This window comes from Manis javanica, chromosome 16 (genome assembly GCF_040802235.1).
Source record: "Manis javanica isolate MJ-LG chromosome 16, MJ_LKY, whole genome shotgun sequence".
Classification (NCBI taxonomy): domain Eukaryota; kingdom Metazoa; phylum Chordata; class Mammalia; order Pholidota; family Manidae; genus Manis; species Manis javanica.
Window position 1 is genome coordinate 37,551,207 of NC_133171.1, and position 7,787 is coordinate 37,558,993.

The following is a 7,787-nucleotide window of genomic DNA, read 5'->3' on the forward strand; positions in this document are numbered from 1 at the left end:
TAAAATAAAATTGTAATCATTCCGCCTCAAGAGCTACCAGAACCAGACTCGTTAAAACTTAAAAACACATCACCCGGTTCGGACAGGGTCACCCAATACATCCATTTGTCATGGCAAATTCAAATCCACTGAAGACTTTGCATTTAATTTCAAACATCTTTTGGGGCACCTTTCCTGGTCACCAAAGTCACATTTTTTTTTTAATTTATTTGAGTTCCATCCGTTTCTTTTAATTCTCTTTGGCTTTTTTCTCCTGGTCTTCTGTTCTCCTTTCTTCAGGCTGCCTCTTCAACCCCTTCATTTTCCTGGTTTGTAGTTTTCTCAGGTCTTGTTTCTGCATATGAATCCATCCATAAATTGTACCAAAAGTATCATTGGAGATATTTTTCTTCTTTGGCTGGAGGGCTTTACGTCTTCATAGATAAACTATGAAGGTCATTGGAAGCCAGATGCGACCTCAGAACTAGATCCAGTGAGGGCCCTGCTCTTCCAATTCAATCCGTGGTGTTCTGCAGCCTGACTTCTTCAGTAGCAGCTTATAGCATCAAAAGGAAAACTTCCCTGTTCGGTGCAGTGAAGTACAGGACGCTCTCTAAACCAGCCAGGTGGGTGTTTGTGGGGCCTCGGAAGAAATCAGTGAGGAGACTCTGCAGCCTTCTGTAGTTCTCTGTTTCAGTGACATCATCACCGGCAAATATTAACATGGGTTTTGTTCCTTCAGGACACTTACTAATCTTTAATATCTTTTAGAGAGACCCATTTCTCAATACCTAATTCAGTCATATCCAGCACATGGTAGTCATACACATGACCTATTACTAGATTATTTGCCTGCTTCTTATTATGGGAGCCAAAACATGAATAAAAAACAATCTGACTTCTTTGAAAAGAATTCCAATGATGTCTGATCCTCAAATGGTCTTGTAATATTTTTATTTTTATACAGAACTCCATATGGTTTTCTCAGTGCATACACATCTCTAAGTACTTGTGTCATTGTTGAATTTGCATTTCCCACTTTAATCAGCATAGCATTTTTAATATTTTCATTGAATTTTGGTTCTCTCTTCTAAGAAATCTTTAAACTCTTTTTGTTTTGGGTTTTACAACTCGCTCCAGAGCATCCATGGCTGCGTATACACTGGGTGCAGTCACATCTTTTTAAAAAAGAAAGAATACATGTAACCAGGTAAGTCAGTATCGGGGGCCACTCACCACTCACACACAGTATGTTCTTTTGTTTCAGGCACAAACATTCCTGATATGTAACTACCTGTGTGTGTTTTCCTCTGAAGAAAATTGATCTGAAAGATGCCCATAGGTTTTGAATTCAGTGAAAGAAAGTACTAATTTTGTCTTTGAGATTTCTTTTTTAAGAATACTAAAGGGTAATTTAGCAAAAACGAACCACAGGATGAAGTAACATTTTTAGAGTATTTTGCAGATTTAAGAGGAAACAATGACTTCATCTGCCTACTCCATGAAAGACCAGGGAACCTTTAAATAAATTCCCCAAATGCTGAAATGTGGGTTTCTCTTACCCCTTTCCTGCAGCCTCTATTTTAATAACATGAGTTCAGTAATGCTAGCATCTATTTGAGGATCTAATAAAATCACCCTTTCTAGACATCAGAAGGGTTAAACTGGACTTGAAAGATTATTAAAGATTTATTTCACAAAGTTACCACCTCTGGAGCAAGCCATTGTCCTGGAGACAGAATGGAGATGATTTTTTATATTTATGTAGAGAATTTTGCATATTCTCTATATAGGATTTTATAGGAGTGAGGAGTGAAGGCAGAAGATGGAAAGGTCGGTGGGGTTGCGGGTTGCAGGTTGAAAATGATTCTTAAAAAATGTTGGTGTCTGCAGAGAAGACAAGTAGTGATTTTATAGCATCTTAACTACACTGATGGACAGTGACTGTGCAGGGGTATGTGGGGGGGACTTGGTGAAGGGGGGAGCCTAGTAATTACAATGTTCTTCATGTAATTGTAGATTAATGATACAAAAAAAAACGTTGGTGTCTGTATGGGTTGAAAGTGCACTAGTTTCCACAGGAGCAACTGGAGAGGAAAACATGGGTTATGTTAGGGGAGCCACTAGGAGTTCATCATTCAGGGGACAGGACAGCAGCAAGAAGGAATTCTAAAGATAATGCCGTCTCCTTCCAAACGGCAGTCTGCAAGAAGCAGAATTGCAGCACTTATTAGCTTGACTCCTTTGCCCTCCACCGTGGATGCTCCCAGTTTAAATCCTGGCTTAATCCTAAAATGGGGTTTGGCTCTGCAAAGGTCAAAAGAATAACGGACACCAAAGAACCATATATCAGGTGGGTTTGGTAGCACAAAACTGAGTTGCAGCCCCGTATTCGTGTCACGGACTCCTCTGATCTCCCCGTTCTTGCTGCTCCCCAGAAAGGTCCCTGGAGAGGAAGCAGCCAGGCAGAGCTGTCACGGCCGGCCGCCCACTGGTTCCCTGCCACTTTGTCGTTCTGCGGTAGCAGCTGCGTCGGGAGGAACACGGGAAAGGGGCAGTCGCCATGGCATTGGGTCGTATGTGCACCTCGGTTCCATCTCCTGTGCCCGTTGTGCGGAAGAGGCCCTGTTACAGCTCCCATTTCCTCCTAAAAAGCTTGCCATCTGGGTCGATCTCATGCCTCCTTTGAACAAGCCCTGCGAATTGTTTTCAATCAGATGACAGGCCCCATGACTGGTGTTACACGATAAATCCCTTCTCTGCTTTCCTCTTTCTTTCTACCCTCAAACATTCTGGGGCCCTGCACTGGATGTTAGAGATATAAAGACTAGAACATTCCCTGCCCTTGAATTATTCTCAGTCCAGTGAAGGAAAGAGGAATGGAGGTCTGAAACGTTTGAATACTGAAGCAATCAGTCACAGGGTTCCAGCTCATAGGGAAAGTGGAACTTACGTCTTCTGAGTCATAATGAAGACCTCTGTGCTCTGCGCTAATACAAAACATGTGCTATTTATAAATGGATGAATTCCATTAATGCTTGTGCCAAGACAGCAGAATTTCAAGTACTAACTTATCTTCCTCCCACTCCCTCAACAAAGACCTCATCTGGAAGAATATGTGTTCCCACCACAGAGAGGCTGCAGAATGCAGGCCTTTCTTACGGAGTCGTTTTGAGCAGACCCCAAATCAGGGAAAGCCCTGGGGAATGTTTATTCCCTTATGAGCAACTCTCCAACCTTTTTGCTTGCAGGGGTCACAGATTCTTCCCAGGCCCACCGTCCCCATGAGGCGCGGAGGGATCGGATCTCCACTGCTTGAGTGAATACTGTTTCTGTTGCCTTTCAACTTACCCTGCTGTGAATTGTCAGGCCTCTTCTCCTTTCCCCATTCTTGCTTAGGGGTCCAAAAATGGTTCTATAAGGCACAATTTGAAAACCACCACTATGGTACAATGCCAGGAATAACTTCTATCAAAGGTGACTTCTTCGACGTTTGCTTCGCTATAGCTAACCGACCTACCGAACTACCTAAAACACAGTGGCTCTCAACAGTGTGGGTTTTATTTGATGGTGATTCTCGGGCTGGGTACTTGTGCTCTGTGTGGGGTCATCTGGGGCCACCGACTCAGACGCATCCCCCTGGTGGCTGTGCTGGGCTGGAAGGCTTCCTTCACCTGCTGAGGCCTGGGGGCTCCTCCACATGGCCCCTCTCTGTCCCCTAATGACGCTTCCTCACAACGCGGTGGTCTTAGGGTAGTCAGCCTTTGTATAGGACGGCTGGCTCCCAGGGATGACATGCCGAGCAACAACCGCAGGGCTGCAGATCTCTTGGGGCTCAGGCTCAGGAGTTTCACAGCTTGCTTCCCCGGCACCCAAGCCATCAGAGGAGGCACAGTGCCCGGGGTGATTCAGAGGGAGGGGAAACAGACCCCAGCTCTCCGTGGGGGGCAGGGAAAAGGCCCTATAGCCCTCCTGAACCTACCGCAATCAGGGCAGCCTTGCCAGGCCTTTTGTTCAAGCCTGGGACCCTGGTACGGTCTCTCCTTGCCTCCTGAGTTTCACGACACTTAGTTACGTGAGGAGTGGTCTCCTCACCAGCATCTCAAGGCCAGCGAGCCAGGGAATGAGGTGAATCTGTTAGAGTCGCTACTGTATTCCCACTGCCTCATGCACTGTAGGCTCTCGATGTTTGTTCAGAGAAAAGGGTGAAAATGGTATCAGGATAATGGAAAGACACACTTATGGGAAGTCAGAACAACATAATGTAATCCACATGATAGAGTTCTTTGCAGGCAAAAAGATGAAATAGTGCACCAAACCTTTAAAGCTCATCTTTTCTGATAAAACACCTCTCATTTACTACCTACGCATCTACTTCCTATCTCTTCTCCCATGGAGGAAAACATCTGGTATGTTCTACCTAAGCACCCCTGTATATGAGTTTTCAGGAATATCTATTCATTTTTCTAAATTAAAAAAAATCTAGTTGTGGTAAAATAACACAGACATAATAACTCCTCATTTCTCCATCCTCCCCAGCCCCTGGGCACCACCATTTCACTTTCTGTCTCTGTGAATCTGACCATGTTAGATAACTTCATGTAAGTGGAATCATATCGTGTTTGTCTTTTCGTGACTGGCTTATTTCACTCATGTTCTCAAGGGTCACCCATATTGCAGCATATGTAGAAATTCCCTTTTTAAGGCTGAATAATATTGAGAAGTATCTGTACTTTTCGTGTTTTTTCTTTTAATTATGACACTAATGACATTTATTTTAAGATAATCTATGAGAAGGGCAATACCCAGAAACACTAAACTTCTCCACCATGCACAGCGGGGGCTCCTGTTTCTAAACACAGTCACCAGCATACGGACACTGCCTCTTTAACCTCCTCTGGAATGCTAAAATGTGCCAAAAGAGATCTGTGTTTGGCAGCAAATTTCCTGCCTTAGAGATGAGTGCTAACATTCACTCTAGGCAATAATCCATGGAGTTCTGTGCAAAATGAAAATGTAGGGCACCTTGAAAAAAAACTGTTAACAATTATAAGAGTACCAGCAAAGCATTAAAACAAGTGTGCAGCCCTGTGCAATAGCAAAGATTGTAGACCCATGAAGCTGGCCCTGTCGGTTCCAAAAGGGCTTTCCCAGAAAAATACTGCCTTATAATTTCTGCTTACTTCAGAAACCATGATTATTTCTTAACCACTACACTGATCATTAATTCAAACTTTTCAAAGCACACATAAACCCACATAAGCCTACAACCCTAACAAAAACATTTCATCTCTCAATGTTTTACCATCGTGGAGTCAATTCTCTCATCTGATATTTAAATACAGTAAAATGCACATTCCTTCTCCCACCAAGAGAGCCACAGATAATTTCTATTTTAAATGTTAGTGAATGGGAGAGAATATTTGCAAAAGCCATATCTGATAAAGGACTTGTGTGCAAAATACACAAAGAACTCTTAAAACTGAACAAGAAAATGAACAGGTCAATTTCAAAACGGGCAAAAGATCTGAACAGACACCTCACCAAAGGGGAAAATAAGCATATAAAAAGATGCTCCACGTCATATGCCATTAGGGAAATACAAGCTAAACCAGTCATGAGATACCACTACACCCCTATTAGAATGGCCAAATTAAAGAACGCTGACAACACAGAATGCTGACAAGGATGTGGAGCAACTGGAACTCTCATTCATTGCTTGGAAGGAATGCAAATGGTTCAGCCACTCTGGAAAGCAGTTTGTCAGTTTTTACAAAACTGAACATACTCTTACCAAATGATCTGGCAACCACATTTGCTGGTATTAACCTGAATGAGTTGAAAATATGTCTGCACAGAATACTGTGCACAGATGTTTATAGCAGCTTCATACTTGCCAAAGCTTGGAGGCAACCAAAATATCCTTCAGTAGGTAAGCGGATAAATAAACAGTGATACATCCAGACAGTGGAATATTATTCGCCATTAAAAAAAAAGTATGAGCTAGAACTAATACATGAATTCAGTGAAGTCACAGAATATAAAATTATCTCTCAATTTCTTAACCTTGAGGCATTACAGGCTTAGGTGGTTTGCTTATGTAATCTGCTAAGGCATTGAAGCCACCTCAGTCTAAAGGCGCCTTCATTGATAAACACTGGCTACTTAGATGAAAACTTCTGGTCCCTCCATAGAGTGAATTATTAGATCAAAAAGCAAGAATTCTGCTTATAATGTGACTTCTGAGGTATCTTGACCAGTGTGGGAATCTCTAATCGTACCACACAAGTCCTTCTGGCCTGCAAGTTACATTCTGTGCTCCAAATTAATACGTCAGCATCTATTGTCCACTCCAGTCTCATCTGTATTTTAGTTATTCCTCCTCTTCTCCAGGAGGTGTCGCTGGTCCTTGAAAATGAAAGATCAGATTTGGCCATTAGGCAGTTAGGTGATAGATTTTCCTTCAGATAATTCCAACTAGGGTCACCCAAAGCTGTGGTTAGCAGAATGTTCTGCCCTGACATTCTCCCATCTGTCTTTTTAATTTCTTTTCCTCTTGTTACAACCTCCCTACACAGCTCCTTTCCCGTCCTCCAGTCTTCCAATACTGACCTGTTCCGGGACATCCGGGATTCTAATTTAGTAATCCCTGCTCGCCTTATCAAACATGCCTGCCAGGGCCTGTTTCCAGGGTCCCTTCCCAGTAAACCTTCAGATGTGGACAGGAATGTCTATAATATTTGTCAGTTGAAGGTGTATAGCTGTTCGCTAATTTCTGTATTTCCCAACTTGCTCTGAATTGGTTACATTATTTAACCATTTAAAATTAATTTTTAAAAGTTAAGCTAAGTTATTGCTAAGTCAGGGATGGCATACTTCTATGCTTACTCATGTGCCCATTGTAAGAAAATAGTAATTTATCCTCCATTTGCCCCATGGTCCCAAGCACAGAAGCCGGTGAGAATTACACCTGGGATTTGCCTGGGCTTACATCGCCTTATCTCTAAACATCCCGATCCTCCCCCAAGGCAACAGGCCGAGCGGATCCGCCACAATAAAAGGCACCACGTTGCTCCCCTCTCTCTGTCTCTGTTTCTCTCTCTCTGCTGCTCTCTCTCTGCTCTCTGCTCTCTGTCCCGCTGCTCCCTCTCTCTGTCTGTCTCTCTGTGTCTCTCTGTCTCTCTCTCTCTGCTGCCCTCTCTCTGTCTCTGTCTTTGTCTCTCTCCCTCCCTCCCTCCCTCTCTCTCTCTCTCTCTCTCTCTCTCCCCACCCCCTGTCTGGGGCAGCCACTCTCTCCTTCAGATAATAAAGTCTCTTGCGTGGGCCCGTGTCTCCTGAGTATTCTGGATAAGGAGGGTCGCGGCGAGATACCCTTTCACCCATAACCTTCATGATTTTTAAAAATTTAAGTATAGTTGATACATAATATTATATTGGTTTCAAGCATACAACATAATGGTTCAACAGTTACACACATTAAATCCTCACCCCAACTAATGTAATTACTGTTTATCAACATAGGAAGATGTTACAGAACCATTATAACCTTCCTGATTTTTGCCTTTACTGAGTATCACCTATGTTTTTCACTTAATAACATATTAAATTTATTAAACTTTTTTAAAAAGTTAAATATATCTTAAAAGAAATTTAATGTGATGTTGTAAATTGGAAAATGCCTTTACCACAAACATAAAATAAATAAATACAAAAGAAAACAACATTCTCAAATTTATTTCAATATTATTGCCTGTTGGAAACTGGGATCCTTTGTCAAAAGGATGATTAGCATGTGTTAGGCATCTTCT

General features: G+C 42.5%; 1 pseudogene; it reads right to left on the reverse strand.

The window, feature by feature from the left end:
* Positions 1 to 229: 229 nt before the first annotated feature.
* LOC108394963 (ribosome production factor 2 homolog pseudogene) lies at positions 230 to 1,128 on the reverse strand (annotated as a pseudogene).
* Between the last annotated feature and the right edge of the window lie 6,659 nt (positions 1,129 to 7,787).